Source organism: Pelodiscus sinensis, chromosome 4, assembly GCF_052426305.1.
Source record: "Pelodiscus sinensis isolate ZL-2025 chromosome 4, ASM5242630v1, whole genome shotgun sequence".
In the NCBI taxonomy this organism is placed as follows: domain Eukaryota; kingdom Metazoa; phylum Chordata; order Testudines; family Trionychidae; genus Pelodiscus; species Pelodiscus sinensis.
In genome coordinates, this window is record NC_143055.1 from 75,538,026 (window position 1) to 75,557,628 (window position 19,603).

The following is a 19,603-nucleotide window of genomic DNA, read 5'->3' on the forward strand; positions in this document are numbered from 1 at the left end:
TTTTCCAGTCACATCACTTTGACAGTCTTCAATTGGTCTGAAATAATCTACCTTTTCATAGTCTTCCTGTGATCAAACAATACATCCAGCTCTTTCTCCTTCTGTCACTTTCAACTGTTACATTCTACATTTATAGAGGAAATTCTTGGTTTTCGTCCCTAAATGCATAACTTTGCACTTTCATTATTAAATTTCATCCCATTTCTGGTTTATGAAGTCCTCCAGATTTTTTTTTATAGGATATCCCGATCCTCTTCTGCATTGGCATTTTTTCCTCAACTTTGTGTTACCTACTCATTTTATTATGAGTACACTCACTTTTTTGCCAAGATCAGTAATAAAAATATTCAATAAGATTGGGCCTAAAACCAATCCCTGAGGATCTTCACCACTAACCTCTCTTCAACCTAACAGTTCATCTTCTATTATCATTTATTGTAATCTCTCCTTTAATTAATCCCCATTTCAGTTTTCTATTAATCCCCATCTTCTCCAATTTAACTAATATTTTCCTATGTAGATATTAAATGCCTTACTGAAATTCACGTAGATTAGATCTACTACATTTCCTTTATCTAAAAACAGTTATTTTTCTCAAAGAAGGATCAGATTGGTCTGGTATGATCTACCTTTTCTAAACCCATGTTGCATTTCATCCTAATTACCGTTCAACAATATGTCCTTAATTACCTTCTCTCTCAAAATTTATTCCAAGATCATGCATACAGTTAAGGTCTAACAGGCCTGTAATTTCCTGCATAATTTTTATTCCCCCTCTTAAAAACAGGAATTCTATTAGCAATATTCTAGTAATAGGGTAGCACCCCCATGTTTACAGATTCACTAAAAATCCCTGCTATTGAGCTTGCAATTTTGTGTGCCAGTTCCTTCTTGGATGGAGATTCTCTGGGCCTGTCAGGGTGCAAGCCCCCACCGTGCCTCAGTGCTCCCTGACTGTCCTCATCTAGCCCCTCTCAAGGCAAGTTACAGTCTGTATGGGTTGCTCACCATTGGCATTTGTCTCAACGGCTCTGCTTACCTAGTCGGCCTTATGGCCCGCCCGCAAACCTGGGGCTTTGTCTCCAGCCCCTAGCCAGGGGGAGTCTTGGCTGACCCTCTTCCAGCCTTTGCTGGCTATCCCCAACTTGTCTCCCTCCAAGAAGCTCCTGCTTCCTCTGCAGTCAGTCCTCCACTGGCTCCCCCCTAAGCAAACTGTGCTTCTCTATATAGCTATCAGCTGGGCTCTCCCTAGCCCAAACAGCCTCAACTGTTCCTAGCCCTGGCTTGGGGCTTGAGTTCTGGTCTAAAAGGGCCAGTGCAGGGCAGGCGCCCTGGCACAGGGCCCTATAGTTTAGTACCATAAAGCTGTTTGAATTTGACTTTCACTTCAGATGTGGTAATTTCTACCTCCATATCCTTGTTGTTATTAGGCACCCTGCTACTACTCTTAAGATTTTTATTAGTTTAATTAAAAACTGAGGCAAAGTATTTGTTGAAGTGTTGGGTCAAAATTAAGTGAGCTCTTTTGAAATCAAGGATCATTGTTGAGATCAATTTTTGTGCCTCTTCCCATTTAATTATCTCAAGCTCATTCTCAAGTGTTGTCCTCTAAAACCAGTTATTCAACAAGTTCCTCACTACTCACCAATATCAAATCTAAAAATTGTACCCCCAACTTGCATTATCTATGTTTGCAGTTAAACAAAAACAAAACTCTCCCTGAGGTAAAGTTTTATAAGTACTGACTTTTAGTCTGTGGGCTAAATTTGACTTTCAGTTCTATAGTGTAAATTTGGGGTAATTTCACTGAAATCAAATAAAGAAAAGTGTCATATACATAAATGCCAAACTAGAGAGAGAACTAACTGATTGTAAATTTAAAAAAAAAGTCTCAACTTCTATAGCACATTCTGAGAATCTCAAACTCTTCACAAATATTTATAAAAATAGGTTTCACAGTATCCCTGTGAGATCATTTCCTTGTTTAAACACTAAGATAATGACTGACACACAGAACTTAGGTGAAAAAATTTGTCAAGCAACTTCTCCTTGTAGTCAGTATCATAATCACTATTAACTTGCATAATTCAAATGCTATCTACCAGGAGTCCCCATATTATTTTATTTTGTCATGCATTTCTTTCTTTTTTCTTTAGATTGTGAAGAAAAGAATTAGGTTGATGGAAGCACAGATGCTTAGGACAAACCCCTACTCCCTTAATACCTCCCACAGTAGGCAGCCAATCATCTGCCTCCCCGTGACTCCTGCCTGTTGCAATCAGCTCTTCTGTGGTATGCAGGAGGCACTGTGAGGGAGGAGGAGGAAGAGGAAGGGATGAGACATACTCCTGGGAGAGTGTGGGGAGGATGAAGCTGAGAAAAAAGAAGCAGGGCAAGAGGGGGGGGAGTTTGGGGGAAGAGGTGGTGTAGCCGGCCAGAGTAAGTCTCAGGTCCGACACTGGGTTCCCAAAGTACAAAGGACACCACACAGGTATCTGTCAAGCACAAACAGTTTATTTCTTGACAGCTAACAGCTGTGCCCCATAGATGGAAGAACAATATAACAAAGAAGCAGCATATCTTACTTCCCTTCTGCAAGCCTGGGACCCTGGGTAGGCTGCAGACAAAGTGGAAGGCTGTCTCAGTTTCCGAGGTGCTGGCATTCACAGCCCATCGGCGAAGTCTGATTTGCCAGGCTCTGAGGCAGCCTTAAATACAGTTTTCCTGCCTTGTTTGGCAGTTTGGAAATTTCCAGGGTTTACTCATTAGTGCTGATGTAAAGCTTAGCTGTTAGTTATCGATCTGGTTCTTCTTGTCCTTTGGCCCTGTTTACGTGATCAGTACTTTAGGGTAAACAGAGTTGTTTATGCATTCTTGTCCTATAACCTTATCTTATACTTGTTCTTGCTATGCTGGCAACAATGCTTATCTTAAATGGCGTATGTTCCCAAAGACTTGCTTCTGGCTCATCAGATATAGGGGAAAGGGAAAGGGGGGAAGGAATCCAGGCCTCATCCCCCCCTAGACTAACACGTACAAAGTTCTTCCGCAATTGACCACTACAGGTGGAGTGCAGGCAAGAGCAGAGCAGGGGTTGAGAACCTCCTGGGGCAAGAAAGAATTCAGCACCTGTGATAGGAAATCCTGCCCAAGTACCCTATATGTGATTTCTACATTAGGACTTGTCATACTGCCCATTAGCCTCTGGGCTATCACCTCAATTTTTCCATTGTCAGGCTATTGGCATTTAATTTATCTGAGTGTATAAGGATGTTTGTTTGCATTCTCATGGTCACTTATGTTTTAATAAACATTCTCCACAATCCTAGACAAAGGTCTGTGTCGACATAAGTTTTATTGTTTTGATTTTTTAAAAATAATTCCCTTAAACTTAATTCAAGATTGTAAGGAATTAATAATTCTTCACCAGTTGTATTTTTCACTTGGCTGCTGCTCCAAAAATCAGGCGGAGGGCATTAAAGTCTATGCCTACCTTTGGAAACCCTTCATTTCATATGGTGAAACATAGATCCCCTGCAGATCCATATTACTGTAGTACAAAGTTCTTGCAATTTCCCTTTTCATGGCAATACATTACTGCAACACTGTATGTGTTCCCTAAATCATTGCCTTCTGTGTTAACAGTCATGACTATAAGTTTACACTTCATTGGTTTCCTTTTGAGCTGGCAACAATGCTTTAAGTTAGTTATAATGGAAGAATTTTAAGTGTTGGCATGGATCCAAAGCAAACAAAAAAGGCATGTTCTTTTCAGTGATAGTAAAGGCAGACTATTCATAAATTATATATGAAAGTTATAGGTCAGATTTTAATATTTGGATTGGGGTAAATCTAGAGGAGCAAAACATCACCCAGTATTTGGAAGTAAAAAAAATTCTTTAAGATTTTCAAGAGAAAGATGTACTTGAAGTTCTTATTTATAACTTGAAGTTCAGACTCCTAACTTAAGTAGAAACTGAAACCACTCTCTCTCTCCTAGCTCCAATTCCTTCAACACAGTTGTTAGTTCTGCATCATCAAGAGAAAAAGTACATTAGTCTTGGAGATTCAATATCTCTTTCCAAGCAAAAGTAAGTTACTTTGTTAGGAAAGGTGAAAATCTCATAAGAAAAACTGATTTTTTTCTTTTATTTTTCAAAAACAGCTATTGAATCGGTGAGTAAAATAATTGGGAAATATTTGTAATTTTTTCTCAAGTAATTTCACGTTTGTGAAATTCTATCAAAAATATGTTATACATTTCATATATGCCATTTGGAAGTTTCTGCAACAGAAAGTGGAATACCTCAACAGCAACTAAAACTATTTCACCTAATTCTACAATTGGGACATCACAATATAAAGCCAGTAATCAACTCCCCCAAATAATATGAATGGGAATCACACAGTAATACTCAGGTCTAGTACATAGAATACTAAAAACACGTATGCATCTCTTTAAATTTACAGTAGATTGGGACAGTTTGTTTATTTTAAACCAGAGTAGAAATGTATGCATTACCAGTACATATGGGTTGGGCCCTCAGTAACTATTATGTTGCAGAATAATAGAAGTTTCTCGAACTCAGCCAACCGTCACCCAACTACAGCTTAAAATACTATTGTAAATGTAGTTTAAGACCATGTTCAGCAAAGTAATTCAGCACAAGCATAAATGTAAGCATATGAGCAGTCCTATAGAATTACTCAAATGTTTCAGGAGACAAGGCGGTGAGACAATCTCTTATTGGACCAACTTCTATTGAATGTTTACGTTAGCCATGTGGCATTTAATCTGAACTGGGACTACCAGAAGATGTAACTAGAGGTGGCAAAGGGCTTTTGTGGAGGAACAAAACTAAGCCAAAATAGATGTATTAGGCGAGTTATTTCCAGTAGGGATAAGGAGGTGTTAGTGCCATTATACAAGGCATTGGTGAGACCCCATTTGGAATACTGTGTGCAGTTCTGGTCTCCCATGTTTAAGAAGGATGAATTCAAACTGGAACAGGTACAAAGAAGGGCCACTAGGATGATCCGAGGAATGGAAAACCTGTCTTATGAAAGGAGACTCAAGGAGCTTGGCTTGTTTACTTTAACCAAAAGAAGGCTGAGGGGGGATTGCACTGTTTAAATATATTAGAGGGATAAATACCAGGGAGGGAGAGGAATTATTTAAGCTTAATACCAATGTGGACACAAGAACAAATGGATATAAGCTGACTAGTAGGAAGTTTAGACTTGAGATTAGACGAAGGTTTCTAACCATTAGAGGAGTGAAGTTCTGGAACGGCCTTCCAAGGGAAGTAGTGGGGGCAAAAGATCTATCTGGTTTCAAGATTAAACTAGATGGGTTTATGAAGGGGATGGTTTGATGAGATAACAGGATCTTGGTATCTAGATGACCATTCATTATCAGTGGGAAATAGGTTAATGGAGGGATGATAGGAGTTACTATAGAGAACTTTCTGGGTGTCTGGCTGATGAGTCTTGCCCACATGCTCAGGGTTTAGCTGATCGCCATATTTGGGGTCGGGAAAGAATTTTCCTCCAGGGTATATTGGCAGAGGCCCTGGAGGTTTTTCGCCTTCCTCTGTAGCATGGGGTTCAGATCACAGCTAGAGGATCTCTGCATCTTGGGGTCTTCAAAGTATTTGAAGGCTTCAATATCTGAAATATAGGTGAGAGGATTATTCTAGGAGGGGTGGGTGAGATTTTGTGGCCTGCACTGTGCAGGGGGTCAGACTAGATGATCATAATGGTCCCTTCTGACCTTGGAGTCTATGAGTCTATGAGATCATTAGAAAGTATGTTCTTAATATAGTGACCCAGTGTCTGAGAGTCTGTAACGCCGAAATGCTGGCAGTTCCCTCTGGGGGGCATTGTTGCCTGAAATACTGGCTGTTCCCTCTGGGCGGCACTGTTGCTGAAATGCTGGCTGTTCCCTCTGGGCGGCCCGTGCTGCATGGAGAGCATGGGGCCCAAACGGCTGCTTGTGCCACTTGCTCCCCTCTGGTGGCCCGGCTGAGCGGCGCAGGAGTCAGCTGAGTGCCACGGCTGAAGGGGAAAGGGGGCGGGGCAGAAACATACATGCCCAGGATGTGGGGCCTATACATCACCGCCTCGCCCCCTTCACCTCCTGCTGTGGCGCTTGGCTGACTTCTGCACTGCTCAGCTGGGAAGCAAGTGGCGCAAGCAGCCGTTTGGGCTCTGTGCTCCCCCAAGTGAGAGGCAGAAGTGGGAGGAGAAGAGAAAGAGAGAGGCAGGAGGAGGAGGAGAACTGAGGGGGGGGAGGCAGTAGGAGGAGGAAAGAAAAAGAGAGAGAGAGAGAGAGAGAGAGCGAGAAACTGGAGACTCAGGGGAGAAGACCGACATGGAGGAGAGACCTGAAAATCCTGTCTTATGATGGGCTAATTGTCTAGTGTTCTTAATAGGCTCCTGGAGCAGAAGTTCTGTTTCATGAAAGACTTCTACATTTTTGGATTTATTCTGAATCTGAAGCAAAAACCGCTAACTTCTATGTAAGGTAATTCTAAATATTTTTCAAGAAAAATATTTTGTTTTCCTTTTAACTTTTTAAAAATTGTGTCATATTATAGCATATAGTATACACGATAATTTTAAATAATCATTTAAAAAACAAAACTTTTTTTTGTCCTAAATGTATTGAAATGGATGTTTTGACAGTCAGAACTTTTTTTTTTTTGGCCTTTTTGTTTCATGGAAAATTTGGTCATGATCTAGTCTATTTACACATTTCAATGACTGCACCAGACTCAAAATGGGCAAACCTAGGGTGAGCTTACTGAGTGAGCTCTGCTTTATGACTGAGGTGGAGCACAAAGTCTAAGACTGCTTTAAAAGGTGGATGGTGATCAGTGGTGCAACACTGACTCACCTCCCAGGAGTATGAGGTCCAAATGGCAAACAGGTGCAAGCCCTGGTAGGGAAAGCCTGTTTAGTATATCAGGGAGCTAGTCTGACTACCCTGTTCTAATAGCTACTATGAGGATGGTAAGGTAAGCCATGGGTTGGGTGGGGAGTCCTAGATGGAAATGAAGGAGGCTAGTTGAAGCCTTGGGTAATGAGTAAAAAACAAACATGGATTTGCCTGAACAATGTACTTTATCTGACTAGTAGTCACAGACATCTATATAATAAAGTTGCAAGCTGATTAAAATCAATATTAAGTATCTCCTGTCCTTCTTTTAGTATATCCAGACAATGAAATGTGGTTCTGCCAACATTTTCTCCAAGAAGGTCTAGCTTTTAACCAGCCTGCTTTCCTCTTCCCACTATGAACTTTCCATGTTGATTTTAGGAAACTGCATTATCTGTTGAGATTTGATTTCAGCATTGAACCTTCAAACATTCTGACTCTGTGAAATCTTAACAAAAGAATACTCTAGCCCAGCTCCTTAGCTCTGTCTTTTCTCTGGGTTTTTAAGACCTTTCCCCAGAAAGAATTAGAGCCTTCTCCCCAAGGATGTCAGCCTCATAGTTATGTGACTTTGGCATAATAAAATGCATTACTTATAATTGGGCCAAATTGTGAAGTTCTTCATTTTTAACTTAGTAGAGACTTCAGTTTTGGCCCAGTGACATTAAAATATGCTATGTATTTCTCAGATTATTTCTTGACCAAATGCTACAGAAGGTAAATTGGTGAAAAATCTTTCACACACATAATTGGGACTGGGAGTAATTTTTTAAGTAGTCTTCCAGTGCTTCTATAAATAGTTGTTTTAATCCATTTTAATTTGGATATATTGAGGAAAATATTCAAAACATCACTTGTTGCCATTAACTAAAAAGCAAAAATCATTTGAAAAATAAGGGCCAATGTTTTAATAGAAGGCACAACAGGTGGATACATAAATGCATGCTACTGCAGGAGCTATGGGTACATAAACATTTAGGCTATGTCTACACCACAGAATTTTTCCGCAAGAACTTGCGGAGCGTCTGCACTGCATACGTGTTCTTGTGCAAGTAAATTTACAGTAAAACGTCAGAAAAGAGGGCTTCTTGTGCAAGAGCTATTCCTCTCCCCACAAGCTCTTGCGCAAGAAGGCAGTGTGAATGGGAGACAGGGGTTAAAAGGGCTATCAGAACTTTCTTGCGCAAGAGAGCATCTACACTGCCATGGACTCTCTTGCACAAAAGCACATAGCAGTGTGGACGCACTCTGGCGCAAGACCTTTGAGCAAGAACTCCTGTGCAAAACAATCCTTGCTTAAGAATCCTGCAGTGTAGACGTAGCCTTAGATTATGGTGCCTGTTGTGTCATCCTTTATTAGTTGTGCCCCAATGTTAAAAAACTGCCATGGGTGGATATATCCTTTTGTTTACAGCAAGATCACTCTCTTTTTTTAAAAAAAAGTCTGCTGCTTTAAAAAAAAAGAATGCTATCAAGTTTTATAAACATCTTAGAACCACACAGTAAATTGGTTCCTTCTATTTAGTGCCAGACCATCTGTTAGAAAATAATTCCATATCATATAGTGTAATACAGTTAGAAACTGCTGAAAATTACTATCACTGCACCACAGATCTGTTAATTAAATGTATTATTGCTTTCTTGCATGTTTCTAGAATCACTGCCAGCAGTGTCCACAGGACAGAAACAGTGGCATGAAACATTCTGTTATTGCTGCATTTTACATATTCACACTGCTTCAGTGGAGCAAAACTGTATCTGTTGCAGATATTAATGTAATTTATAATTTTGCATACATATTTATGCTTTTATGGAGCTTTTTCATTAGGCTGCATTACATTATATCGTTTTACTCAGTTATATTCCCTGTATTGAAAGGTAATAGAATATTGCACAAGACTGACTTAAATTTGCAATGGACTGATTTATATATGCAATATATTTAGATTCAGTGTAGCACTTGTAACTTTTCATGTACAGTTGTGGTTTTATTCTGTTTTCATTCATCTTTATTATATTACACCATTCCAGTTAGCAGTATAGCTAAGATTGTAAGGTATCAGACTACATACATAAGATAGATTTAGACCTGCATGGCTGTTTCTCCTCTTACACTTCTGAAAACTGGAGTAAAGTTGAGAAGATTCAGGCTTGCAATATATTAAAAGCCTGGCTTCACTTTTTCGCCAGTTCCCACAGATCGCATTGACACAAGAATAGGAATTAAATTTTTACTCTGCCATATGAAAATACTGAGCACCATTAAAATAATCCAGGAGAGGAAGAGTTCATCATTTCTATCTTCTTTAATTGCTGCTTCCAGGTCCATTACCCATACAAGTTACAAATTTTCCTTTCACCACTCCCAGGTGGTTTCTCCTGACTATTATGACCTACTGTTTCTGAATTAAAGCAAGAAATCTCTTTCTGTGAGGAAAGAACTTTGAAAATGGCATTATCACAATTTTGTACTCGGGTCTGGGTCTGATGTAGGATTAGCAATATCAAATGCTTCTATGTCAACCATTTCAGATTGTTCTTCAAGGACAGGCATTTTCTAGATTGCTGTTAAGGTAGGTATTTTAGTGAGAGAGGAAGAATGTCAAAAATTATCCAAAAGCTCGAATGTTTTCAGTTTATTTGAACTGTTCCATTCTTTTGGACATTCCTTTCTTTTCCTCTCACTATCCCCTTCCTGTTCAACAGCCATCTGACATTCCCTTCCTTTATATTGTCCACCAATGTTTTCCTGGTTCTCCCCACTCTTCTCCCAAATTTTCAATAAAAATCTCAGTTTCTTCTTTCTTCCTTGTCTTTTCTTGTTGATATTTATTGTTGGGGGATGGTGACCAAAACCCTGAGGGGAGTGGGAAAGATGGATACCAGGAAGAAATTCAGAGAGGAATGAGCAAAAAAGGAGGACTCCTGATTCAAACGGAGAAGATAGGGCGATCAACTGGTTACCTGAGGTGTTTGTACACTAATGAGAGAAGTCCGGGCAACAAACAGGAAGAACTGGAGGCCCTGGCCCAGTCCAAGAACTATGATTTAATTGGCATAACAGAGACTTGGTGGGATGACTCAGATGACTGGAGCGCTGTCATGGAAAGGTATAGATTGTTCAGGAAGAACAGGCAGGGGAGAAAAGGAGAAGGAGTTGCACTATATGTAAGAGAGCACTATGATTGCTCTGAACTCCAGTATAAAGAGAGAGAAAAACCTGTTGAGAGTCTATGGGTTAAGCTTAAAGGAGCAAACAACAGCAGTGATGTTGTGGTTGGTGTCTGCTACAGGCCACCAAATCAGGTGGAGGAGGTAGATGAGGCTTTCTTTGGACAACTGAGAGAAGCTTCCAGATCGCAGGCCCTGGTTCTTGTGGGGGACTTTAATCACCCTGACACCTGTTGGGAAACCAATATGGCAGTACACAGGCAATCCAGGAAGATTTTGGAGAATGTTGGGGATAACTTCTTGACACAAGTGCTGAAGGATCCAACCAGGGGCTGTGTGCAGCTTGACCTTCTGCTCACAAACTGGGAGGAACTAACAGGGGAAGTGGAGGTGGGTAACAACCTGGGAAGCAGTGATCATGAGATGGTAGATTTCAGGATCCTGACCAAAGGAAGAAAAAAAGAGTAGTAAAATACACACATTGGACTTCAAAAAATCAGATTTTGACTCCCTCAGAGACCTGATGGGCAGAATCCCCTGGGATGCTAACATGAAGGGGAAAGGAGTCCAGGACAGCTTGCAATATTTTAAAGAAGCCTTATTGAAGGCACAGACAGAAATCATCCCGACGCATAGCAAGAGAGGCAAACATGGTAGGAGACTGGATGGGCTTACAGGGGAAATCCTTGGTGAACTTAAGCACAGAAAGGAAGCTTACAAAAAGTGGAAACTTGGACAAGTGATCAGGGAGGGGTTTAAATGTATAGCTTGAGAATGCTGGGGGGTTATCAAGAAGGCAAAAGCGCAAATGGAATTGCGACTGGCTAAGGATGTGAAGGATAACAAGAAAGGTTTCTACAGACACGTTTACAAGAAGGTGATCAGAGAGGGTGTGCGGCCCCTACTGGATGAAGGAAGTAACCTAGTGACAGATGATATAGGGAAAGCTGAAGTACTCGATGCTTTCTTTCCCTCTGTATTCACGGACAAGGTCGGCTCCTGGACTAATGCGCTAAGTGACGCAAGATGGGATGAAGATGGACAGCCCTTGGTGGGTAAAGAACAGGTTAGGAACTATTTAGAAAAGCTAAACTTACACAAATCCATGGGTCCAGACTTAATACATCCAAGGGCACTGAGGGAGTTGGCAAATTTCATTGAGGAGCCTTTGGCCATTATCTTTGAAAAGTCGTGGAGATCGGGAGAAATCCCGGATGATTGGAAAAAGGCAAATGTAGTGCCCATCTTCAAGAAAGGGAAGAGGGACAATCCAGGGAACTATAGGCCGGTCAGTCTTACATTGGTTCCTGGAAAAATCATGGAAGGGATCCTTAAGGAATCCATTTTGAGGTACTTGGAAGAGAGGAAAATGATTAGGAATGGATTCATAAAAGGGCAAGTCGTGCCTGACCAATCAGATTAGCTTGTATGATGAGGTAACTGGCTCTGTGAACGTGGGAAAGTCAGTGGATGTGATATACCTTGACTTTAGCAAGGCTTTTGATACGGACTCACACAATATTCTTTCCAGCAAGTTAAGGGAATGTGGATTGGATAAATGGATGGTAAGATGGATAGAAAGCTGGCTAGAAGGCCGGGCCCAGAGGGTAGTGATCAACGGCTCAATGTCAGGATGGCGGTTGGTTTCTAGCAGAGTACCCCACGGTTTGGTTTTAGGACCGGTTTTGTTCAATATCTTTATTAATGACCTGGATGAGGGGATAGATTGCACCCTCAGCAAGTTTGCAGATGACACTAAGCTAGGGGGAGAGATAGATACGCTTGAAGGCAGAGATAGGGTCCAGAGTGACTTAGACAAATTGGAGGATTGGACCACAAGAAATCTGATGAGGTTCAACAAGGACAAGTGCAGAGTCCTGCAACTGAGACGGAAGAATCTCAAGCATAGTTACAATCCTGGGACCAACCAGTTAAGTAGTAGTTCTGCAGAAAAGGACCTGAGGGTTACAGTGGATGAGAAGCTGGATATGAGTCAACAGTGTGCCCTTGTAGCCAAGAAGGCTAATGACATATTAGGTTGCATTAAAAGGAGCATTGCCAGCATATCCAGAGATGTCATTATTCCCCTTTATTTGGCTCTGGTGAGGCCACATCTGGAGTATTGTGTCCAGTTCTGGGCCCCCCACTACAAAAAGGATGTGGACGCATTGGAGAGGGTCCAGTGGAGGCAACCAAAATGATTAGGGGGCTGGAGCATATGACTTATGAGGAGAGGCTGAGGGAGTTGGGTCTGTTTAGTCTGCAGATGCGAAGAGTGAGAGGGGATTTGATAGCAGCCTTCAACTTCCTGAAGGGAGGTTCCAAAGAGGATGGAGAGAGGCTGTTCTCAGTAGTGACAGATGGCAGAACAAGGAGCAATGGTCTCAGGTTCCAGTGGGATAGGTCCTGGTTGGATATTAGGAAAAACTATTTCACTAAGAGGGTAGTGAAACACTGGAATGGGTTACCTAGGGAAGTAGTGGAGTCTTCATCCCTAGAGGTGTTTAAGTCTCAGCTTGACAAAGGCCTTGGCCTGGCTGATTTAGTTAGGATTGGTCCTGCCTAGAGCAGGGGGCTGGACTTGATGACCTTCTGAGGTCTCTTCCAGCTCTATTGTTCTATGATTCTATGAGAACTTATATTTAAAATATGCACACTAGTAAAGTTTGAACACAAATACTTTCATAAAGTGAAATTGCTCAAATCAAAATTGATTGCCATACAGAATTGTGTGGTGGTATCAGAAACAGAGCACTAGGGTCATCTTAGTCTGGGTATTGTAGGATATGAGAGCAGGCTTGCATTTCATAATAATGGAAAGTATAAGCTTAGGTATTATTTTGTGTGTAAGGGATTGTAAGAGCATGTTAAATGGTTGTTACATTTTACAAGTGTCGTTTTTGGTCAGGGAGTAGGCCCAAGTCATGTCTTGACTACAGAATTATGGCGATATAACTGCAGTTATAAAAATCACTTGTGTGTGCGCACACTTGGCACCTTGTGTCAGCAGTGCACATCCTTCCCAGGAGCATTAGTATCAATTGTATTGTCAGTGTGTGGCATAGTGGGGAGACTCAGTTATCATCTATGTAAGCAAGATAGTGTCTATACTGATGCTGCATTGACCTAATTTCATCAACTTTGGCACTACACTGCTCAGAGAGGAAATATTACTAAATTCTTCTTGAGAGACACTTACAGTGGCAGGAACCAAATTGAATTGAAGAAGTTTCCACAACCAGGTTGATGCAAGGCAGTTTACGTGGATCTAACCCTGTAGCACAGAGCAGGGCTCAGTGCTTGAGCATAGGGAAGATACTTTACATTGTAATGGGCAAATGGGAGTTTTTTATGCTTATGCAAAGAATGATGGGTAAAAATTATATGAGCATGTACTTTATCTCAGTATGTACTCATCTTCAGACTTTTTTTGAAGGATTTCTTTTTGTTTATGTAATTTATATTTCCTAGTTTTAACTAGAAATGAAATCTTGTGGATAGGAGTAAATGGTCACATGGACAACTGTAATTATGAGGCAGGTGTGCTGTTCAGATACTCTGGTAACGAGAATACCTTGTGCTTTTCATTAGCAGATCTCAAAGTGGGGAACAGTATTACTTGCTATGTCGAGATGAGGAAACTAAGGTGCAGAGAAGTAAAGTGACTTGGCTGAAGTCACAAAAAGGCGAGTGGCAGTGCTGGGAATAGAGCCTAGGGATTTCTTCCCTAGCTCACACTGTTGCTATGCAATTCCTGACAATGCCCAGGTATGGTTTATTTTAGTGGAATGGCCACTCTTGGAAATGACTGGCGTGTGCAGTTGCTAACATCTCTAGCACCAGCTCTAGCTCCAAATTGGTCTGAGCCCCAAGAACTTTACATGGTGGTTGCTGTAACTACAATAGTATGAGAAGACAGGAGAACCTCTTCTCCTCTTCATCACACATATTCCTCACAAAATATAGTTTCCCCCCCTTTATTTCCAGTTCACCCACACCTTTCCATCCAAATGAACCAGTAGCATTTAGCATCAGGTGTGAACATTCCCCTCATTTGACCTGGAGAGTTTGCAATATGCATCCCATGTGCCCATTCTCAATTCTTCATCCCCATGTAAGCTATGTGTTCTTGGTGCTCATTCCCAGCATTCTTGTTCACAACTTCATAGAGAAAAGCAAGGCCTCCCCTAAGCCTGATATTCACATAAGGGTATGGAAAGGGGCTCATTCTATACAGAAAGAGAATACAGGGTTATTGTAGCGTCTTTCCCAGATATGAACCTGGGATGAATGCACTTCCTATACCTGACAACTCAAGCTCATGTTGGCTCCTACTTGATCTGAACTGCTTCTTTCCTTAACATCTTATCAGACTTACTTTGATAGGGAGTTATATTTATGTACTTATTTTTTTAGAGAAAATCCCTGTATCCATTGCAATCAGAGAGATTTTGCATTATTTGATATTACTGAACATTAATACTCATTTTGATTAACTTTATCTAAAGCATTACTTTTATGGAAGAAGGAATGTCCAATCTAACAAGTAGTCCCAGAAAACACATGAATTTTTACAGGGGCAATGTCTGGTCGAGCAGCTGGTGAAACAGCAACCTCCTGTGGTCAAAAAAAGCAGAAATAATGAGGAGAACTTTTCAGGAGGTGGCCAGGAAGTCTGGTTTACAGAGTAACACCAAACTTTACACGTGTTTTACATTGTAATTGTACTCAATTTTAACAAACGAATATATACACAAGTTGTCTAATAGCTTGCAAAGGGAATAAGATGTTTGTTCGAGGACTGAAAATACTTAATTCCCCATTGCTAATGACATAAAGGTTTCCTTGTTAAAGGAACAAAAACAAAATCCCACTGAAGATTATTAAATACAGTGCCCTAATGCTAAGGAGAAAAAAACAAAATAATTACATACATTTTAAATGTCATCTTAAACCACTGAGATCAGTTGGGGAGTCTGTTTTCTCAGATCTATCATATAGCAATAATAAGTTTATTTAAATTCCTTGTTCATCCCACTACAAATTAAATGCCATTTATAAAAGACTGATCTTCATGCCTAGTATGTCTATCCTATTCAAGGGTTCTTTGAGTTCTGGTAGGTTAGGATATATTTTTGTCTTCGACTGACGTTTTAGTTTTCATGAACAGTTTTAGTTACTTATATTTAAAAAGTAGTCAATTTAATAGGCAATATTAGATAGATGCAAAAAACCCATGACAAAAGTAAGATGTAGGATTCAGGTTACCTGGAGTCTCTCCTTCTCCATATAGCCTTGCAAAGCCCTGTCACAATCTGGCCCATAGTGTATGAGATAAGAGTTGGATTGATGTGCATCAGTCAATATACTAGCTAATATAGTACACAATTTAAACTAGTGACTAAGTTATGGCTATAAAAGGAACTGGGGCTATGTCTAATGAGGTTATGTACCCGCCTAGTACTGGTGGGAATGTGCTTCCCTGTGTAATGCTATAAATTATCTTTCCCCAGTATGTCTTAGTCCAGACAAACTTCACATACTTGAGTGCGTGTAAGGGTTCTGGCTATGTCCTCTTCCAAACAAATCATATCCCCTTTCATTGTGTGCAGTGCAAGCTGCCTGACCCCAAATTTGCTGTCAGTAAATACTGTTGGTAGAACTGTGATTGCCATCTGGATGGATGAACTAAAGGAAGAGACTCCAAGATAATCCACCTAAGGCAGTCCTGATTTGGCCATTTGCCACATTAGTAAAACACATGGGCCAGATCTATATAGGGATATAGTTTTTGCCTGTGTGAACATAGGCCTCATCAGTAGTATTTTCAAAGATCTAGCATGTTCCTCTCTAGCTCCTGGTTTGCAGTGAGATCCAGATCACTGAAACCCAACTAGCAAGACCTCACCATAACTGTATAGCTGTCAAGCATGACAGTAACGTAACTGTAGCATTGCACCTGTGCACTGTAGTGATTTGCTTATAGACATTCTGAGTGTGTTTGCACAGACGTTAGTAGTGTTACTCCTGATTTGCATTGCTATAGCCTTGATGAAAGCATGCATGTTTTTAAAATTAACTACATAATTAAGGATCTTGCTGGATTGGTACCTAAGTGAGATCAGATAAAGTCAGAAAATTTAATCACACTCTATTCTTCTAGAGAAACAAGCAGATGGACTAATATAAGAGGCTCTTCCCCTCCCATCATCAGTCCATTATACTGTCTTCTCTGATTATATTCTGTGCCATTTATTCCTCTGAGGCAGCACTATATGAGGAGAGGAAATTATGACTCCTTTGCTTGCAACATAAGCACTATTTCCTTCTAGCATTAAAATAATTAGGAAAAAAAAACTTGTTATATTTCCTGATGCCCATGGTAGCAGTAGAAGTTAGCAACTGTAATCCCTGAATCAGAAATTGTTTCCATACTGAGTCATCATGCTGCTAACTAAAATGCCTTAATCTTCTGTCACAGTGATTTCCTTCTTCTTCTTCTTCTTCTTCGGCATTTTCTTATTGTTGCCTAGTTTATAACTAAGATGCAGAGTTCTTTAATGATTGATAATATGTCCCTCTGTGGGACATAATTGACATTTCAAACCATTTTGAGTTTCAATCCAAGGAATGAAAAGCTTTTATTTCTTTTGAGTGGTTATTTCATGAGCTTTCGTCAGCCAAATGTTTAAAAAAAATACACAAGTAATAAGGGCAACAGGGAAGCCTGTAACATCATTTAACTTCTATTCAAAGGAAACCTGGCATATAGATAACTAAAAGGATAATGGGCTCATGTTCTTTACAGCCCAGATAGAGACTCAAATGGCTGCTTATTCAGAAAAACGGTTCTTCTCTGAACTCATTTAAACCTGTCAGAAGCCTCACAAATCTAGTATTGCTGTGGCTGCAGAACTTGCATGTGCAGCCTTCTAACATCGATGAGAGAATGATTATAAATATACAAATCAACAGGAACTTGGGGAAAGGATGAGTTGATCAAATCACTTGAGAGACCATTATCTGTCAACTCTCTCCCTCAGGAATTCACGGAATTACCATGGCTGTTGTTCTCAGGAAGACTCTGGAGATTTTCTTCCATCATTTAATAGCACTGGGTGCTCTTTGGAACAAATTATTATTGACACCACTGCAATACAGAAAGCTGGTTCTGGCATGTGTTAAGAACGCCAGCCCCCTTTTTGCATTAGATTACTACATTTATTACAGTACTTCTTTGGAAACTGGGATGATGGGCAATAAACCCTGTGTCAGTTTTAGGATTCTATACAAAATACAGCTGTTCTTAAACAAGCACTCTGTATTCGTATGATGTGACCATGAGCAAATAGTTATTTAAAGGTATCCCACTGCCTCTAGTGGTAATGCACATATATAAATGAGGGCAGAATTTGGCCTGTGGAGTGATCTATGACAAAGTTAAATAAATATAATACATTTCTTAGGCTTATCCTAGGGCAATAAAGGCAAGATATGTAATCTTATCTGTCCAAATTTTAAAGAGCAACTTAAAGCAGACTAATAGACATTGGAGAAGGCAAATACCTGGTAGATCATCTAGTTAATATCCTGTCAATGTGCTATTTTTCTCAACTATTGACTTTCTACTGTTTTGCCTAGATTGGTTCTAAAAGACTCAAATAACAAGGGTCCCACTTCATAGGCAGGATTAGAGTTTCCAGGCTAAACCATGTCACTGTCAGAATATCTTTTCTGTCCTTTTCATGATTTCATTCCAAAAGGTGTGATGCTATAGGCAGCTGGCTGCCCGTAAGCTTGCTAAGAGAAAGAACTATTCAGAGCAGGGCAACTCTCTGCCTCCTCTCAAGGCTTGAGGAACTCCTTCATACTGCCAATGCTGACAACAGAATCTTTCTTTCTTTCTTTCTTTCTTTCTTTCTTTCTTTCTTTCTTTCTTTCTTTCTTTCTTAGAATTCCACCTTCTCTGCAAACCTTCCCCACCAGCATAAACAACCTAGAGTGAATAATTAACCATTGGAACAATTTACCAAGGGTTGTGGTGGATTCTTCATTACGGAAAATTTTTAAATGAAAATTAGATTATTTTTCCCCTAACAGATATGCTCTAGGAATTATTTTGGGATACTTCTATTTAAGAAGTCAAACAATATGATCACAGTGGTACCTTCTAGACTCTGAATCTATACTTACCCAAAGATTGATGCTCCAGAGAGTGATCTTCCGAGATTCAATTCAGTGGATCTAGGAAAGACCCACTAAATCAACCACTGATGGTGCCCCTGTTGATCCCAGGATTACATGGGGTTGTGGCATAAGGGAATTTAGAGGGAGAGCTTCTCCTGTTGACCTCCTGTGGTGGGGACACCACAGTAAGCCAAACTGAAGTTCATGTGCATGATTTATGAAGCGGAATTTACATTAGTTAGCTCAACTTTCACCTCCCAATGTACACCCAGCCTCAGAATAAACTTCTCCCTCTACTATGTGTAGACTCAGATCAAGCTCCTATGCACTCCTACTCCTGTTTAGCTACTTGACTCTCTCCCTCTTTTTACCGCAATGGCTCACTCTCATAAATCTCTTCCTTTACCTTCTCCAAACTCTAGAGCCACCAAGAGCCCACTCCCTCTCCACACTTCCTCCTTGGTGTCCATTTCCCACTCACTCCTGCATCCCTCCTGACATTGTTCCCTAACCGCCTCTGCTTCTCACATTGCCTTCAGATTCTCCTTCCCGCTTCTTATGTACTCTGAAGTTGTGGCAAAGGGTCTTGAAAGGACAGAAATGAATTGGCTACAACAAAAGATATAAGAAATAATCTCAGTTGACCTTGGAAATTGCATGGAAAAAAATTAGTCACCTTTAAAAAAAACCCACCAGGCATAACTCTGCTCAGTTATGCAGGGTAAAATTGAAGCAGTTCAATTACTGCACAGGGTACAAGTTCACTCACTAGGTTTTACATTTTTTATATTTATTTAAAGTCAGGCTTATGGACAGGACCACCACAATTCAAAACTAAACTAAACCTAAAGAATGACATTTCAGCTTCACCAGTGCTTAGCTCAGGTAGACAAAATATGTTCAGCTGAACCTCTGTCTGAGAGATTATACATCCCTATTCATGATAGTGCTGTGCTCTTCAAATCCTACAGCTTTTAGTTCCTTTTTTTTTAAAGAAAATTTCCATCTTTAAACTTTCAAAAAGAGATAGTTTGGCAATCTCCCCAATGACTCTTGTTCTCTTGACACCTCTGGAGTTCTGCTGCTTTCTTTTTCACTCATCTTCACATGTGTCTTTCATCACAGCTCCTACATGCCTCAGAAATGTCATATTCTGTAGAGACATGCTCAATTCAGTCACCTCATGCTTCCACCTTCAACTCACATGCTCCTTTTATTTGGAGGTTCAGGTTTGTTTCATAACTGATATGATGATGATAGTGAATGCATGAACTATATTTATTCATTTTTATCACCTAGAAGTCC